The sequence below is a fragment of the Calliopsis andreniformis genome, chromosome 6 (assembly GCF_051401765.1).
Source record: "Calliopsis andreniformis isolate RMS-2024a chromosome 6, iyCalAndr_principal, whole genome shotgun sequence".
Lineage (NCBI taxonomy): Eukaryota > Metazoa > Arthropoda > Insecta > Hymenoptera > Andrenidae > Calliopsis > Calliopsis andreniformis.
The window spans coordinates 6,852,987-6,870,840 of record NC_135067.1 but is presented as its reverse complement, the minus strand read 5'-3'; positions in this window follow the sequence as shown (position 1 = coordinate 6,870,840).

Below are 17,854 nucleotides of genomic sequence, written 5' to 3'. Positions count from 1 at the left end.
ACGGTGTAATTGTCCGCGATACTAGTAGGGCGGTGGGGGATCCTTGCACAGGTTAGGATTTATCTGGAGATCCAAGGTCAGCCAGAGACTTGAACGTAGTGGAAGGTCTTTGGCCGAGATGATGCGAGGAACTTTGATCTTGATGAGTTCTGAAGGTGAAGTTCATGGGTAGTTCGTGGGTTGATGAGATTGCTGGTGGACTTGAGGTAGAGATTTTCTGGGGGGGGGGGGGGGGGGGGGGGGGAGTGAGGTGAGAGGACTGAAAGTGCGAGAGAGGACTTAGTTTGAATGCTGAGGGATGAGGGTTCAGGAGCTGGAGTCTGAGCGCACAGTGTGGCAAGAAAGTAATGAGAGCGGATTTATGAGAGTGCAGGTATCTGCGGGCAAGAAAGATTCATGGCGGGTCGTAAGGGGTGTATTGAAGTCTAATGATATTCATGATTAAACGTTACTTGCTACATACTTTGATGTCGTATTCTGTGGAGGTCTTCTGTAAATTGTATTTTATGCGTTGTTCTAATTTTTATGGAACGATGCGATTGTAGAGATGTTTATGGCGAAGTATAGTAGTCTAAGGGGAGATCTTTTAGTTAATATTAATGAGCATCTTTATGCTAGTTATTTTGAACAAACATTTTTTGAGATATTTAATTATTTATATCGAATTTTCTTGAAAACCACTTTACTCGATAGTTCAGAGACTTAGTATGGTTCTGAAAACCTAGGATTTGAACCAACTTCACATTTTTCTTCATCCGTGGAATTACTTGATAACAATAGTGTCTCTAGATATTATAGTTGAAAAATTGGACTTTGATCAGAAATTGCCACTTTTCAGATCATTGTACAAAGGAAAATGTAACTGAACATACCCGTAATTTTTCTGATTTGATCCTAGTTAATTTATTTTCTTTTCTAAAATTCATCTGAAATTAAAATTTTTTGATGATTTTAAGGTAGTGAATATAAATGTTAAAGATATCGATTTGTATTGGATATAAATGGAATGTAAGCTTTTTTAAGTCAGAGAAAATTTTAGAGTCTTCTACTAGGTTTATCGAAGAATCAAATAGATTGTTTATCAAAAATCTTTATCGAAGAAGAAACAGATTGTTAGTTTCTTAAGAAAATCAATTTGTCATTATAAAAATTAATTTAGCTTTTAATATCTTATATGTTCTCTATAAAATAGTTTATGAATTCTAATAAAAAAATATCTACTGCATTTCCCGATCAACTTAAAATTTAGCCCTTTAAAAATTATTTTGTAAGTAATGAATAAAAGTGTGTTGCCTTATGTGTTAGTATTTTTTGTTTTAATTAATTTCTTGTTGTGCTATATAGGTATATTAGATTTGACAGAAAAATATAGTTTGTATGTTTTTTTCATTAATTGTTTATAATGCATCCAGTGTTAAAATAAAATATAGTTTATACTAGCTATAATCTTACTGTTCGTGATTAAAAACGAATCTATGTGTAGGTATAGTATAATGAAGGAACTTCTGAAGTAAATTCGTCATATGATGATTCACGAACTTTTTTTGGATATAAAACCGAAAGAGAATGAAAAAATAATTCCAAAAAATAATGAAAATAATGGTGAGCTAAGACAAGGAAACAAGAAAAGTTCTTACAGTTATTAAAGGAATTTAATTCATTTTGAGAATTTGGTTTGCTTTTATGAAAAATGAATTGCTATGAAAATGCAAGATATCGGTAAAAAATTTTTTCTAGTAAAGAATGGTCGTAGCATGTAGTAACTTTGCACCATCAGCTTCTTTTAGGACTTGCGCAAACGTAGGAAGAGGAGGAGTGAACTTCTGTATTAATTCGTATAAATTATACAAAAAGATGTAATGGGATATATTCATAAATATAGTAATAATTACACAATGTTATGTTTTAATGCATCACGTACAGGTTATTCTAAAAAGATTATTCCAAAGGTCACACAGATTTCGTTCTCAGATACAGGACTACCCCGTTAATGTGCTTGACGTCGCGTTACAAGATTAACGACAGTTTCCTCCAATGTGGAGCTGAATATAAATTTGGGGAAGTCGAGGTAGAGAAGGGGAAGGGGAAGGTAAACTTTCGCCTCTGTTCTCTAATAAAGGGGTATAATTATTTGGAGCTAAGTAATTGCATCGATTCACCAATACAAGAAGTAACTGAGCAGATACAGACCTCGCTAGTCTGCCTTGTTTTAACTTTATGACCACTAATGTCTCTGCTGGAAAGGATTAAATAGTAGGGACCATTCGTTCTGAGATATTCGCGGGATTTTTTAATTAAATAGGCAAGGAAAGTAAAACTAGGTCGTCAAGTGTATCGTGGACAATGATCCTCTCATTTAATTGAGGGGATATCCATTACGAACGAAAGTTTTTCTGTGGCTGCCACGCGCAGCGCCAGAGACTTTCTAAAGAGATATCTATGGGACTCGATAGGCATTCTGACGAACGAACGAACCTCAACGAGATAGGCACTTCTATCATTACGTCGATTCTTGCGCCTGGCTTCATATCAGCTTCACAGCTCTTTAGCGTAGCCTCGTAAAGAGTTGACGAGAAAGACGTTCGATGTTTCCAATTACTTAAGAATACTATTCCGTGGCTCTAAGGCAAAACTATGTATGTCATATTTTCAAAAAATTCGAGTTCAGATCTTAATTGAGATGTAGAATATAGAATTGATGTTTTCAGAAATAAGAAAGGGCATTGAAAGAAATTTTTCACTTAAAAGTAAGGGTTTAAGGAGACACAAGTACATGAAACAGTACCGAAGTTGAACATTTTAAACGCCAATATCTCGAAGACAAGAACTTGTGACTTAGAATATTTTGTCTTACAGTTACAGTATTATCGTCTTATATAAATGAGAAATGAATGAAATAGTATTTATTAATACCGACACTTGGCCAAAAAATTTATTAGTGAAAGTGATTTCTACGGAAACGCCAATGAGCATTGAAAAAGATTATCTATTCAACACACATAAAGGTTGGATCTCCCACACACGGTAGGGTGTCCGGTTCCAATTCCCAAGCATATCATTACGATTCAACGCGCAGGTAAATTGGAGGAAATGTAAACAGTCTGACACGTATACGATGAATTATTCATCGAATCTACGTTTTTGCCTATCTGAAACTCGACGAGTAGATTCGCCTAAAATGGGACCACATTATCAAGGCGTATCGTTGCGACTCTGGCTAGTAGACAGCCAGGCTCCAGCGAACGTCCACTCGAATTAGCGACTTGTTTTTTGTCAATCCGCGGGAATGAATTATAGCCCATAACCGTGACGATTCCCAGAAATCAGATTCACCTTTTCAGCCTTCGATTTCGATGGTTTTTTCGGTCGAATCTTCAGTGGCTCCCGAAAAATTTCATCTCATCTCCCGATTCGTCACGACAGGCTGCAATTCACGCGCTGCTGCTAGCACACATTTGAAACCGTGGGCCTTTGACAAAAGGGTCTTCGTCGGGGCTAGGACGTCTTCTTGATTCGAGGAAGCAAACAAACGACGCTCGTTAATTTTATCTCTGGCGTAAGACGAGAAACGAAACGTGCACCTGCTCGAAGCGGTAATTGTTGAAGTTTCACGAGATACAAATTTCCGCTTTAAGAGTCAGGTAGTAATGCCTTTGTTAGAGCGACGTTCGAAATGATTTATCTTGTTCCAGGCATTTATCTTGTTCTCGAAGAAGCGCCGCTGTTCGCGAATGCACGTTGCATCGGGCGCGTGCACTTTGGAATGCAAATTCCACCGCCACTTTGCGCGCGCCGCAGAGAAAATTTTCTACGCGAGAACGTGCTCCCGCCTCTCGCCTTCTTCTCGTCGATTTATTTTTCGGCGAATTTTTCTCTTCCTTTGTTCTTCACCCATCGTCCGTCAAAATTTCGCGACGACAATGCGACGAAGGTCTCGCGGCGACAGCTGCGTCAAATTAAATTCACGTATGTCTCGATGATTTTCTTGCGAACGCGCTGGCTTCTAAAGACTGGGATTTTAAGAAGTTGGAATTGAATTCTGGGACACAGGTTGGTGTCGAAGTATTGGATTGATTCTGAAATTCTGAGACTTCAGAATTTTGAGTCAATTGAAACTCGAAGATATGAGAATTCTACTTTATTTGGAATTCTAGGTTTTACTCCTGATAATGGGAATGTCAGCTGAATTGTTACGGTGAATTCTAGGAATTTGAGATTGGTAGGGAGTGGAAATCGGTTTTTGTAGTAGTCTAAATAGAATTGCAAATAAGTGGAAATTTTATAAGAATGTATAAGAATTGCAGTTTTACCTGAATTGCAGGAATTTTGATTAAATTGCAAGTCTATGTCCATTGCAGAAATTAATTCTAATTTAGAATTTCAGTTATAGGATCGAGTCATGAGAATTTCAGCTTAAATGGAATCTTATGTTGTAGGTATTCCAAATTTGGAAAAACAGTTGGAACGCAAGATCGAGTGGAATTTTAGTACTTATGTGAATATTTTACATAAGTGGGAATGTAATACTACTACATGTAAAACACAAAAAATTTGAAATTATTAGAAATCTTGTATCAATTGGAATTATATGTTGCAATTCCCCCTCAAATATTTTACATTGTACGATTTGTAACTTAATTGGAATTCCAGAAATTCAATTGAAGTTTTAGATTCTAAACAACTCAATTAAAATAGAATTATGTCTTATAAGAATTTAAATTGAAGTTTCAAATTATAGGTATTTCAAATCGATTGAAATTCGTGATTGATTGAATTGCTGTGTCGAGTAGAATTAAAGTCCTTCAAGAACTGACCTGTGCGTTTTGAGAAATTTTAGAAATACATGATTTAGAAATTAATCTCCTGAGCTACTTGAAAAATAATCTATTTTTGAAATAACACATTATTACATGCAGTAATTCATAAGGAAAATGAACTAATGTGTTTGCAATTGAATGATTAATTTGGTATTTCAAATAATAACGTAATTTACTAATTGTTATTTAATATTTGTTCATGATGAAATTAACTGGCTTCTTAATACATTGCATCTATATTATGTTTCTATCATTACTATTTTGTGCTAATATGATTATAAAATTTTCATTCTTACATCTGTTCAAGAATTCCAAGCAAAATTCTAGATCATCGGAATTTCTCTAATTTTAAACTGCAAAGATACCAAGTAGATTATATAAATTTTAACTAAATCAGATTTGATCTGAGTTATAAAACATTTAATACAATTGATATTTTGAAGCAAATAAATTCCAATTTCTAATTTTCAGCAATAAGAATTCTAATTTTAGCAGCATTCTGAATCGTTTGACATTTTGAAATGCAGCTTCTTTTAATTGAATTTTTGAAATTGAGAAATTGTGTGCCATAGAATTTTAAATATATTTCAATTCTTGATTGTGAAAACTGAATCGATTGAAATAGCGAATCGTGAGCATTTCAGTTAATCAGAATATCAGATTAATTTGAAACCACAGAAATTTCCCAACACAGAAATTCTAAATTATACAAATTTTCATGCAATAGATTTCCCAGTCGATTCACATTCTAAAATTGTAAACTCCAGAAGAATCATAACACATTTCTTTTCAATCATGAATCATGCAAGCGTATTTCCCTGCTCACCAGCTTCTTACTTCCACAATAAACTAAAACAATTTCACGAATAGCGTTCGTGATCGCAACATATTTCCTTTGATCGCAATTCCATCGTTTCTTAAGACTCCAAATATTCCAAGGAAAATAACACGCGGAATGGTATCACGATACTTCCATTGGACTTTGAGTGTGAATACGATTAAATCCTAAAGGTTACGCATGAATTTCTTTCCCTGGGTTCCTTGACATAATGAATTTCATCAATCGATCCGAAGTCTCTAATTTGACTGCGGCGCTGTTGCAGAATTGAGCGAAGGGGGAAGTCACGAATCGTCAACTGGTTCGTATTAACGCAATCGGGTTATCGATCAGATTCTAAAAATATCTGATAGTTAAATGCGGTTCGCCGTGTTGTAACAGGTTTCGCGGACCACTTGTCCCTATTTTAATCAAGAAGTTCGTTCGATCGGGACAATCGGAGAGGAACCTCGACTAAAGACGGTCTTCAAGCTGTTCCGCCATTCGTTAAAACTGAATCCCTTGAATGCGTTTCTGGTTTAATTGTTCTCTGTGATACTGCAAATCACTGAACCAAGTACACGGATATGTGCATATAGGAAAATGTTTCAGCGGCAGAATGCTAGTAGTTAAGGTCAACGTAGATTGCGGAATAAAGTTGGTGCTGAGTGAGTGTATGTGTGTGGGTCTATGAATGGGAAAGTAAACGCGAAGATAAGATTAAAATTGGACAGCATGTATTCGAATTTGATTACATTGGAATTACATGGAATATTTGATTACATTGGATAATGCGAGTTACGAAAGTTCCTAATTAAATTGTATCCTTTAATGCAGAAGTAATATCACCTTAAATATCAGTGCTGAAGTAATTGAAACAATTAGTAGTTAGGGTTTTTACAATAGTTTTATTTGCAGTTCCTTCAATTTATAGTGTTTCATTTTTTTAGACTTTTATATACTTTCGTGGTAGTTTTGGTGGCATTGATTATATTAATTAATTTTTTCCCTTGCTCTTTGTTATGGAGCAATCGATTACATCTTAATCGTTGCCAATTGTCACGTCAATTCCAATTATAACTTAAAATGATTTTCAATAGATTGTATCCAATTGAAAATTAAATTTCAATAAGATGTTATTGAAGATGTGATCTTCTGAATGTGAGCAGATGTTGATAAGTTCTTTTTTCAAATGATAAATACAAATACATTCAATTCTTTAGTCAATTCTTTTTCACTTTTTATACATTTGAAGTTTTTTTTATTACTGCTTGTATTCTTAATTTTTTATGGGTATATTATAACGTACTATAAAAAATTTGTTTTTAGGTTTAAGGTTTATCTCATTTCTTTCTTTGCAATGAAAATATTTCTAAGTCACACGTCACGTTTTGTAAATTGATGAATAAGGGGAGTTTAATAGGGGAGTTAACGCATGACTACGACTGTTGATTTAAATTCATTATATTTTGATTTTCGTGTCTGTTTAAAATTTATTATATAATGAACAATCTGCACGATTTGTAAGAAAGAATACAAAATGGAAAGTATTCGAAGAATATTCGATACTTTCAAGCAAGCGTGGAACTCAATACTAAATCGTGCATCAGTGTGTACTGAATATAGAGGCATAAGGTGATTTCAAATATTATCTATGATAATGTTTTGCCTTTTTTTTATTTATTTTAATGTGCAAACTCAGTCTCTGAAGTAGCGTCATGCGCTTACAAAATAAATTCCTTATCAGAGGAGGCGAATTGGTGGCAAACCATTTCTGGCTCCTATTTTCCTGTTCCGTTCAGACGTAGGAAAAATGTCCCCTTTATGTCTAATACACAGAACTGGGATGATGATTCGCAAGCACATAGGGGTACCTATATGATTGCTGGAAGAAGATAAGAAAGTACTGCATACAGTAATACCTGGACACCTGAGTACATAATAGAAAAGCATTTTACAGCTAATGGAACTCTTGTAGCTCCCAGTAAAAAAGATGTTCGTTATCCCCTGCTTATAAAATATGTCAAGATGTTTTTCAAGCATCTCATATGAAGACTCAAATAATTCCACTTGAATTTTTCACGATCCTGAGAAATGTTTTCCACTTGTCTTCAATACATATCAAATGCGTGCTCCACTTTCTCGTAATCCTCGTTCCAAGGTCAGCCGAATATCTCGTCTTTCCTTGAACCAGGTCGATCAGGATGCATTCGATGACGTATCCCCGATGACATCTCCCACAGGAAGTCGATTGCTGGAAATTAAACTTGTACCCTGCAGCTGCGACTCGTCTTCTGAAACACGAGATCGTAATATCGAGTTCTGGATGGCTTTGAATGAAAGTTGACATCCGTGTCACTAACTCCTGTATCGGTTCTTCTATCCTGACCTAGGGAATTTCCAAGATTCGTTCGTTAAGGGAAACCGATTTTGAAAGCAGTTACTTCTAATTTTTAGGGATTATTTTCCAACCTGACCGCTTCTCATTCTGGGATTTTCATTAAGAGCATTATTCAATGACACTGGGTGAAATTCTCTGTACAGGTGAAATGTTCCAATGTATTCGATTTGAAATTCTTTTGTTGGGAGATATTTATGTTCAGACCATGAAAATATTTTTCGAAGTTATCATCCTGGACATATTCAGTCGAATAACTGGGAAATAAATCAAAATGGAGAATAATATGTGAATATTTTTTCATTTCTTTTTTTTTCATCAAAAGTAATGTGACGTGGAAAATGTTGCAGATGGTATAGGTCGCATGTTCTGCTCTGAATAGAAATGTTTGTCCAAAGAAATACGTATCAAATATTTTTTCATGTTTCACTTGTATTGTTTATTGTGTTTGTGAACTATCAGATTTATAACATAATCGTTAGTACAATTTATGTATATTGAAAACAATTTCTTCTTTAGTTCAGTAGATGTGTTAACTTTTCCGACGTTAGGCTAGGTTTATTTGCTCATCAGGACTCCAGTAACGGGGCGTTTGCATGCTGTAATATTTTCTCGCGACTACTGAATTTTTAATGATCACTGAACTAGGTCGATAGACTCGAACTCTTCTTATAAAACTCCGAAGGCTAAAATAACTTGATTTATCGGTTTCCATTGATAGTATAAAAATATTTGCATAGAGTAAGAAGGTTCAGAAATTCGATTTTCAACAATTTTTCTCATATGCATTTCTGCTGTGGAAGCAACAGTATGCGAGATATCGTGTAATTTATGGTTGACGTGTCTCGTGACTCTCCTACCCTTTCCCCCATCTTTCACCATTCCCCAGTCTGCCATCTGTCTGATATTGGGATTGGTAGCACTATTTTTTCCTTCGTTGCCATTAGAGTGATATCTTTATTTTTTTCCTCAGAGTTTTATGTTTTCAATTTTTTTTAAAATATAAATTAAGACCACTTTTCTCATTTTGACTGTAATCTTTAAGCAGATTATTTTTTTTGCGTATTTATGTCACTCAGCAGAGTTTTGTTGCATATTAAATCTTCTTTTAAAAAGCAACTGACAGGTTATTTTATGTTCTGTTATCAAAATTGATTTTTTCTTTTCATTTTTTTAGTGTATAAATACATGTATACTCATACTACAATATGTGGGATAAGATATGACGTAAATGTACACTTGCACTATTCAAAGGGTTAAAGATCAAAGTTTAACAATTTTTATCAGAAATCTAGCTGCAGTTTACCTTAATTTATTTTACTGAGTTTACATTTTATTTTCTTTTTGGTCTTGTACACTCTACTTTATCTTTCATCGTATAATACGAAATTTCCTGAATTTCTAAAACAGAGACTTGAAACTTCTGAAATTAATTGTTGAACGAAGCTGATGAATACTACGTTTTTACACGCTAGCTTTTTACTCATAAGATCAGTTACAAAGTTAATGAAGATGGAAATATGAAGTTCGAAACTGGAGAATAAGAATGCATAGAAGGAGGGATCGTAGTAATCGTCGTATCGTTTATTTTATCGTTAACTACATTAATCTCTCTTATACATAGCTTCTTTGTTCTCTTGTTCGTCTCTGTTAATCATTTACATACAACGGTGTAACATTTATTTATAATATCTTTTTATGTATAACCTAACAACGTTTAACGCGACATACAGCTTCACAGAAGAATCTTTTTTTCCTCATCCCTTTTTCTCCCTTTTCACACCCACTCATGCATCACACGCACACTCACACTTATATAATATATATATTATTAATATATATATATATATTTCTCTCTTTTTTTGTTCTATTTAATATTTCCTCTGGCCACGTTTTCTTTCTTATCATTCTAATTCTTTCTTTTGTCCCTTATCTCTTTCATTTTAAAGCGAAAGCGCCACTTTCGTGCAAGTGTGTTATACATACATACATACATATAATATATATATCGTATATATAATATATATAATATATAAAATTTAATGTGTGTATGTATATAATCGTGATATACGGTGTTATATCATTATATATATTATATACATACATGCACAATCTGTGATATGGTGGGTTGCCATCATTAATTAGTACGCTAAATGACAAATTAAAATCTCCATTCACGTCTCGCAAGTGTTTCTCTCCTTCTCCCCTTGCAGGGACTAAAAAGCGATGCTCGTTTCGCGACTAAAACGTGAAATCGTACGTGATTCGAAGATGACGAGCATTTTATTGAGCATTTATTTTCGTTCATACGTTTCGAAGTTGAGTCGAGCTACACGTGGAGGGGAATTTAGGAAACGTAGGATCAGAGGGTTAAATAAATTACATGGCGTGGAAAAAATGCCAAGAAAATATGGTATTGAAGTGATACCCTAGGTTGGATAGATTTTCTCTTTTTAACATTTCTTTTAATCATTCATGACATTATTGGTCATTCTAAAGTACTGTAGCTTTATCTTTTTTTGGTACTTTTTTGGATTCAAGGAAATCGTTTTTGTGGAAATCTCTTCATCTCTACGGCGCTCTCTGCACGCTTCTAAAAGCTACTTGTCGGGGTTCGACGAGCAACTAATCTCCTTACGCTGGGGCTTGAATGAATATTCTACCGTGAAAAAATATGCAATTGTTTTTCTTCGCTTGGAAAAGTCAGTTCACGTTTTCGCCGAATGATTCTGTCGGTGCGTTTCACTTCGCAGAATATTTGTAATCTTTACATTACTTGTTAGGTATTAGGATGCAGTATTTTTTAAAAAGAATCTTGACAATTAGGAGGTGTAAGTGAAAATGAAAAAAAGAAAATGCGAACAGAAAATGATAAATTGACGGCTTGTTATTTTGCCAGATCAAGTTACAAAATATTCATTTAGGAAGAAATTTGAGGAACAATTTCAGATAGTGAACTACGTATATGTGTCATTATTCTCATATTTCAAAATCAGTAACAGAAGCAATTATCGGAATAGTTTCAATTTGTAAGAGAAATTTTGCTTCTGCATGGAATATTTAATTATTTAGTTATTTCAAAGAGTAAAATTATTGCTTTCAAAATTATTTCTTGAAATGAAATAAAGTAATTGTATTCCAAAGTCGAAATAGTTATGTAATAAAATGATGTATTACATATTGAAATAATATTATAATTTTCAATATTTCCTGGTCTGGTATTCAGCATATTTCAATAATTTTGCAAAATTTGTGGAATATCAGTAAAACCGTAAATATACTAACTAGGTAAGTTTTAATAATAATAGTTTATTTACGGCCTTAGGCTCTTTGGTTTCCATTTGGTTAAATTTTCTTTTAATGTACTTTAAAAAAACTAGAGGACTGCTACATAAGTCCAATTAGATAATATAAATTTTACAATAAATTCTAAGTGGATTAGAAGAAGGTTTGTATCTGAATACAAGGATCGCAACAAAATTCAAATCTTGCACCGACTCTTAACTACTGACACATAGCAATACACATGTTCTTGTTTCCATCATAAATAGTTCTCTTCATTTAACTGGGAAATATTTTCTGCTCAAAATTTGCAATATACGTTGTATAGTATTTCTGTATAACGACTAAAATCACATTGAGGGTTTATTCCAAAATTAAAAAAAAATCGAATTTGTTTTTTTTTCATCTCTCAAAAATTTTCACAAATAATCGTTTTTGACGGCCTGACACCAGAAGGCCTATCAACACTTTGAATCCGACAATAATGAATACTATTAAATAGATTCATTTATATCACCTCTTACGTAGGTAGTGATAGTACTACCATAAACAACATTGCTTCCAAATTTTTCCAAACTAACTACCTTACTCCCAAAAACCTTTCTCTTATAATCAACATACTGGGAGATTAATTTAACTAGAAACCCTCTACTTAATGTAGGCAGCTCTTACAATGCTAACAGCATTTATAGTAAATACTATCAACACTTGGAGGGTTTCCAATTAAACTGATCACCCCGTGCTTCACATTTCCCAGCATTTAAACGACTCCAAGCTCAAAGTGTCAACTGTATAAGCATATTCGATAACAATATGCTCCAATCATGATCCCCGTGTCCTAAAGTCCAGGTGTCAGTAGCTTAGAGTTAAACGCCAGAAAAATCCGTTTCTCGCAGCAATAATTGGGGTGGGTCACAATTAGAAGGCAGGGCTGAGGCAGAGCGGATTTCCAGGCGTCAGTTTCTCGGTTCTTCATGGGAGACACGATCCTCCGTGGGAAATAAAGCAGCAGCCCGGTGTTTGTTGCGCTGGAATCCGCGTGTTGGCCCACTTAGGCCGAGTTTGCCCCCGTAGAAGCGATCAAAGGGCTGGCTTTGAAGCGTGCTCTCGGGGGTAAGCAAGCTGCGCCTGTGCTTGCGCCGCATTCATCCGCTCCTTTCAACGTTTCTCCCCATCTTCGCCCCAAAGTGTACCGAGTCTCGCGGGCTCGCGGTTTTTTCAAGGTGCAGGTTCAGCCAGAGAAGAGGAAAAAGCATATTTCCCTTTCCGCCACACAGGAATAATTCAGATGGCTCTCGGACTGAGCCGTCAAGTAACGCGCATGGGACTGCCATTTTAAACTGTTGTTGCGAAATTCTCCTGCACGCTACCTTGAGAGAGATATTCCTTCTTTGGACTTTATGATTTTGAGTGTTCGCAGAATTTTGGGATTTTTCGCGTTTGGTCGACGAACATTTTGTACATTTCTTGGCTTTGGGTTTCGTCTTGTTTCTCGTGGATAGGGGATTATGTGAGTCTTCTCGGTGTAACTGGAACGAAACACGCGAGTGAAGGCGGAAAAACGAGCGATTTTCTACAGCTGACGCTGATCGATAGGGAGTAGAGTGGCTACGGTGAACGCAACATGGAGAACAGCCTTCATCTTTCTTACATCTGCGCTCTACCTTTTATGCATCTCTTTCGAGGTTCTTTTCCATTATTTTAGTAGTCAACTGTGACTACCTTGCGCTTTTGCGTCGTTTATAGGGGTATGTAGTGTTCCCCTTACTTTTCAGTAGTACGAGTCAATGGTTGGTCTGACTGTCGTGAATTGACAATTGGAAATTGCTATTGGAACGAGAGTTTCTTGACTCCAGGATGTGGGTCGATAAATATTGAGAGGAATGTAGAGATATTGTGGATTTGGAATTTCTTTTAACATATTCTGATCGGAATTTCTCTATGAAAAATATGTTTCGGTACATATTTAATGAGTTATATGCAGGTTTTAATTTCTGAAAGTAGAGTAAGCAGAGAATAGTATTAAATTCTATATGAAAGTAATTTTTACTTCTTCTTAAACGTAAGTTTTCATTAGTTCAGAAATTTAATATTCCATAATTAATTGAATATTTGAACGTTGCTAAAGTAAACGAAAATCAAAATTTAAAGATTGCTATTATTGTAGTTACGTGTGAAAACTCTACGAAGTTTAATCTTCTAATTTATAAGTGGTTAAATATTAAAATTGTAAAATTCAATTTTTACGTGGTCACGCTTTCAGTTATCCATATTTTAAAACTTTCCATGTTCCTAATGTTTGAATATACAAATTTTTAAATAATATTTTCAAATTTTTGAATACTCAAATATTCAAGTTTTCGAATGTATCAGGTTTCAGGCATTTAAATTCTCAAATATTCAAATTTTCATATTCAAGTATTCGAATTTTTTAACTTTTCGATCAAAATAATTTTGAATTATTTACCCATTTCAATTTCTGGATGTCAATACTTGAACAAAAGCATGTATCTTTTAATAAATATTTCTGATTACAAAATTGAAATTGATATCATTTGTATACAACTTGTCTTACCAATTTAACCAGGTCGATAAAACTAATTTTTCCATTTTCTAAACATGCTTATTTTCGATGGAATGTTACATACGAAACGAACGAAAAACTTCGAAAGAAAATCTAATTATATGTAATATACATACAAACTAATAAAAACTAAGATGAGAGAGAAACAAAAATCACATGTACTTTAAGGAAGGTATGTTAATTATAATTTAAAATACTAATATAACACAATGCGATCAACTTTCTAATTAAGTTTCAAAGTAATGTGTAGAATATTTAAAACCACTCTGTTGAATATTGTTTGTCTGAGAGACTGTACTATTCCACGCGTCATTCATATTCATAAACTTTCACACTTCGCGCAATATTCTGTTGAGAAAAAACTCGTCCAAATCGCAACTTCCCTTTGTAAATTTTTCTTCTGCTTTCTTCCCGCGTTCCCGTTGTCTCTTTTCACGCGAACAGCTCGTTTCTTTCCCCTGCGCTGTCTTTTTTCCTTTATAGAGAAGCGCTATTCTCCCTTTTGGTTTCTTTGCAACCGCTCGTTCCTTCCTTTTCCCCTTTCTAATCTTTTTTTGCCGAGCGAACAGCGTTATTGTGCCTCTCTCCAGTTCTGTTCCCTCTTGCGTCTATTTTCGATGGTTAACTAGAATGGGAAAAGAAGCGTGATCAAGATTAATTTTTATTGCAGCTTTCTTATGCTTCCTTTGCCGCCGCTCATCAACCCAACCTCCTTTCACCACTTTTTCACAGGTGACGATACTATTTCGCTCCTTCGTGTTGCATTCTGGTTTCATAATTATGCAATTTTAATGTTAAAAATATAATGTTGAATTATTCGAATAGTGACGAATAAAGAGTAGTTTAGATTAGATTTATAATTCTGTTTACTCTAATTTTCGAGGTTTTATATTTAGAGTTCTTTTTGTTACGTTATGGTGATTTTATTACCACTTGGCGTCCGAGATTTTTTGTGGATTACTACTGTCGATGCATTAACCAAACCTCGATTATTTACAATTTCTGTTATTCAAATTATGGATAATCGATGTAATAACAATAAGAGTTGAATAGAACACTGATTGGCATCTAAGAAATTGTTTAACAATAACCTGTCAAACATAAGCAAAGTAGATATAAAAAGGGTGCTTGAGGTTTGAATTTTCTGGCATTTCGTATAATCGAGGTTCTAATGTATAATAAAAATATTGAACATGTGAATAACAGTTATTCTACAAGAGTTATACTTGTAGGTGATTAGATGTCTTTGCTCGTTCCAATTTGTATCGATGTTCAAACATTAGTATCTACATAGTGTAACTAGATGTTGAGATGTCAGGAATATTCTTGAGCGAGGAGTATGCAGATACGATTCCCATTTCACAGCGATAGTGCACTATACAAGAGTCAATCTGCTACGTGAAGTCATAGAATGGATCGATAATGCATTCACTCGACTAAACAGGATACATATGATATACATATGTAGGTTGTTAAATTCAATCTTTCAACGATGTGCAGATAGTAACAGAACGAAAATAACATTATGAATATGACATTTTTTATGTGGCAGGTAATGCCTCCAATTATTAACAATGATAAATAGGGTTAGTTTTTCTTGTCTTTACAATTGAGAGAACAGTTTTGTAAGAAATGTATATAGTTAATTATTCTGTGTTAAATAGAGTTTTTAAAACATGTAATAACATTTACACTATTCTAGAAGTACATAGGTGCCCATGACAAAATTATTTTACGATAGATAAAATTGCATCTATAGCATCTATATTTATGTCGTTTATTATTCTCGTTTAAAATATCAGTAAATTACTTAGGGATAATAATAAACTGAAAAGCTGTGAATTTTCTATTTACTATCATTAATCATTTTCGATAATGGAATAGCAGTAATCCTACCACATTTTATGTCATAATATTAACATCATACCAGTTAAGGGTTAAAAAGTTTTTAATAATAATTTTAGGAACACGTTTAAGAAAATGAGAAAGCTTGAAGAAGTTTGATTATGTATGAAAAATATTTAGAAAAGATAAAATTCCTGCATACATATTTAAAAGTTCCAAAATCGTGCAATATTCTTTGCTTAAATGGATTGACTCTTATACTTCACAAACCCTTGGCAATAATTGTGAGCTTATAATGAATATAACCTGCATTGCCTTCATGTTCAATATTCTTACCAGAACTGTCTAACAAAGCATCTTCAGATCTAAGTTCACATAAAATTTCAGTTATTTCTACTCATGTACCATACTAACACAAATTCTTTCCTTTTCATTTGCCCATTCCCTAACGTTTTAATCCCCGTGATGTGATATGAATCGGGATCAATACTTATTATCGTTTTTTCCCCGGGTGCTCGAACTGTTTCAGCAACGAAAAACGGGAACTGGCACGGTGCCAATTATCGCGATGGAAATTGATAAATTCTTAATCACTCGTCCGAGAGGAGCCAGCGGAATAAATTTCACGGAATTGGTTTTCACGCGTTTCACGTCATGTCGACATCGATGCTACGCGCGGGATGCTCGAATCGAAATAACCACGAGCGTCGTCCAAACGAAACGGTTCGCGCGCGCGTGCACATTCACGCGCGATCGAGTTATTTAATTAGCGAAATGACCACGCCCGATTTTTCATTCGTTTTTCCACTCCCATCGATTCCTGTCGGCCCCAGGCCGTCGGTTCCCTTTTTCCCAACCTATTAACGCTGTTAATTAGTTCTTTTTCTGCTTTCCTCAACGTATCCTCTCCAACTGCGTTCTTGTACGTTAAGCTCGTTAGGTTTATTACGAATTTCATTCGTTTGCGTCTCGCGCGTTGGTCGTAGCGTTCATAGCTTTCGCGTTCTTTTCCGTTTACTGGTCGCTCTTTCGGCGAACAATGCTTGTCGGTGGCGAAACAACTCCTTTCAACCCTCTTCTTACTTTTCGTGCTCCGAATTACGACGATGCTTAAGCGTACTTGTTTCCGCTGGTATTGTTAGGCCTGTTGAGTTGAGAGAAAATTCTACAGCAGAAGTCTATGTGTATATATGTATATACATATACACATAAAACTATATGCATATAGTTTCGTTTTGTTAATTATTCTTTTCTTGGGGTTCGCTGGTTGCCAGAAGTTGAAAGCCATGTATCTGTCTACAAGAAAATCCTAGGCTCTCGAGAAAACGAAGATTAGAAGGAATATTTTCGTTGGAAGCTTGAGTGAACAGATAGAAAAAAGCTCGAGTACTCTCTTTCTATGTCGACTAATTTCACTGTAATTTTTTGAGAATTTTTAAAACAGCGATTTCATCAGGGACGTCGCTTTGGTTGTCAACGACAACCTGAATGCATCGATCGCGATGAATTATGCAGTATCGGCTGCACACGCAGGAACAAACTGTCTAAAGACAAATATTGACCCATTTCGGTCTCCAGGTTCCATGAATGTAACGCGTTTTATGTCTAACAGAGGTTAATTAGATCCGTCTGCTGCTAGACTTATCGCTAATCAAAGAATACAGAAGAATTGAGAACATTGATCGGTAGAATGGTGCTCGAGGTATCAGTAGCTACCGATTATAAAATGAAAGAAAAATTGAAGAAAAGAAAAAAAGTAGTGGTTAGGCTGGGCTAGGTTTGAGTTAGAGAACCTATTAAATACGAGCTAGATAATTAGGTCGCTGTAAGATATTGTTCTACTTTCATTCAAACTTCAGGCCTCATTTTCTATCAAATTATTTATAAATTTTCTATGAAAGACGAGCGTGATATGCGACAAAATTAATGAGATATCATTAATTGTAATAAATTAGTCTTCAATCTTTGTTAAATATTCGTTCAGTTCGTGAGGAACTTCAGAGAATAATTGTTAGAGGCCATGTTACTCCGGTTAATTATGCTAATTACGTAGTGCAGGGAACAAGCGTCGGAGACGTGACATCGCTAATTAATTTGTCGAAAGGGAACGC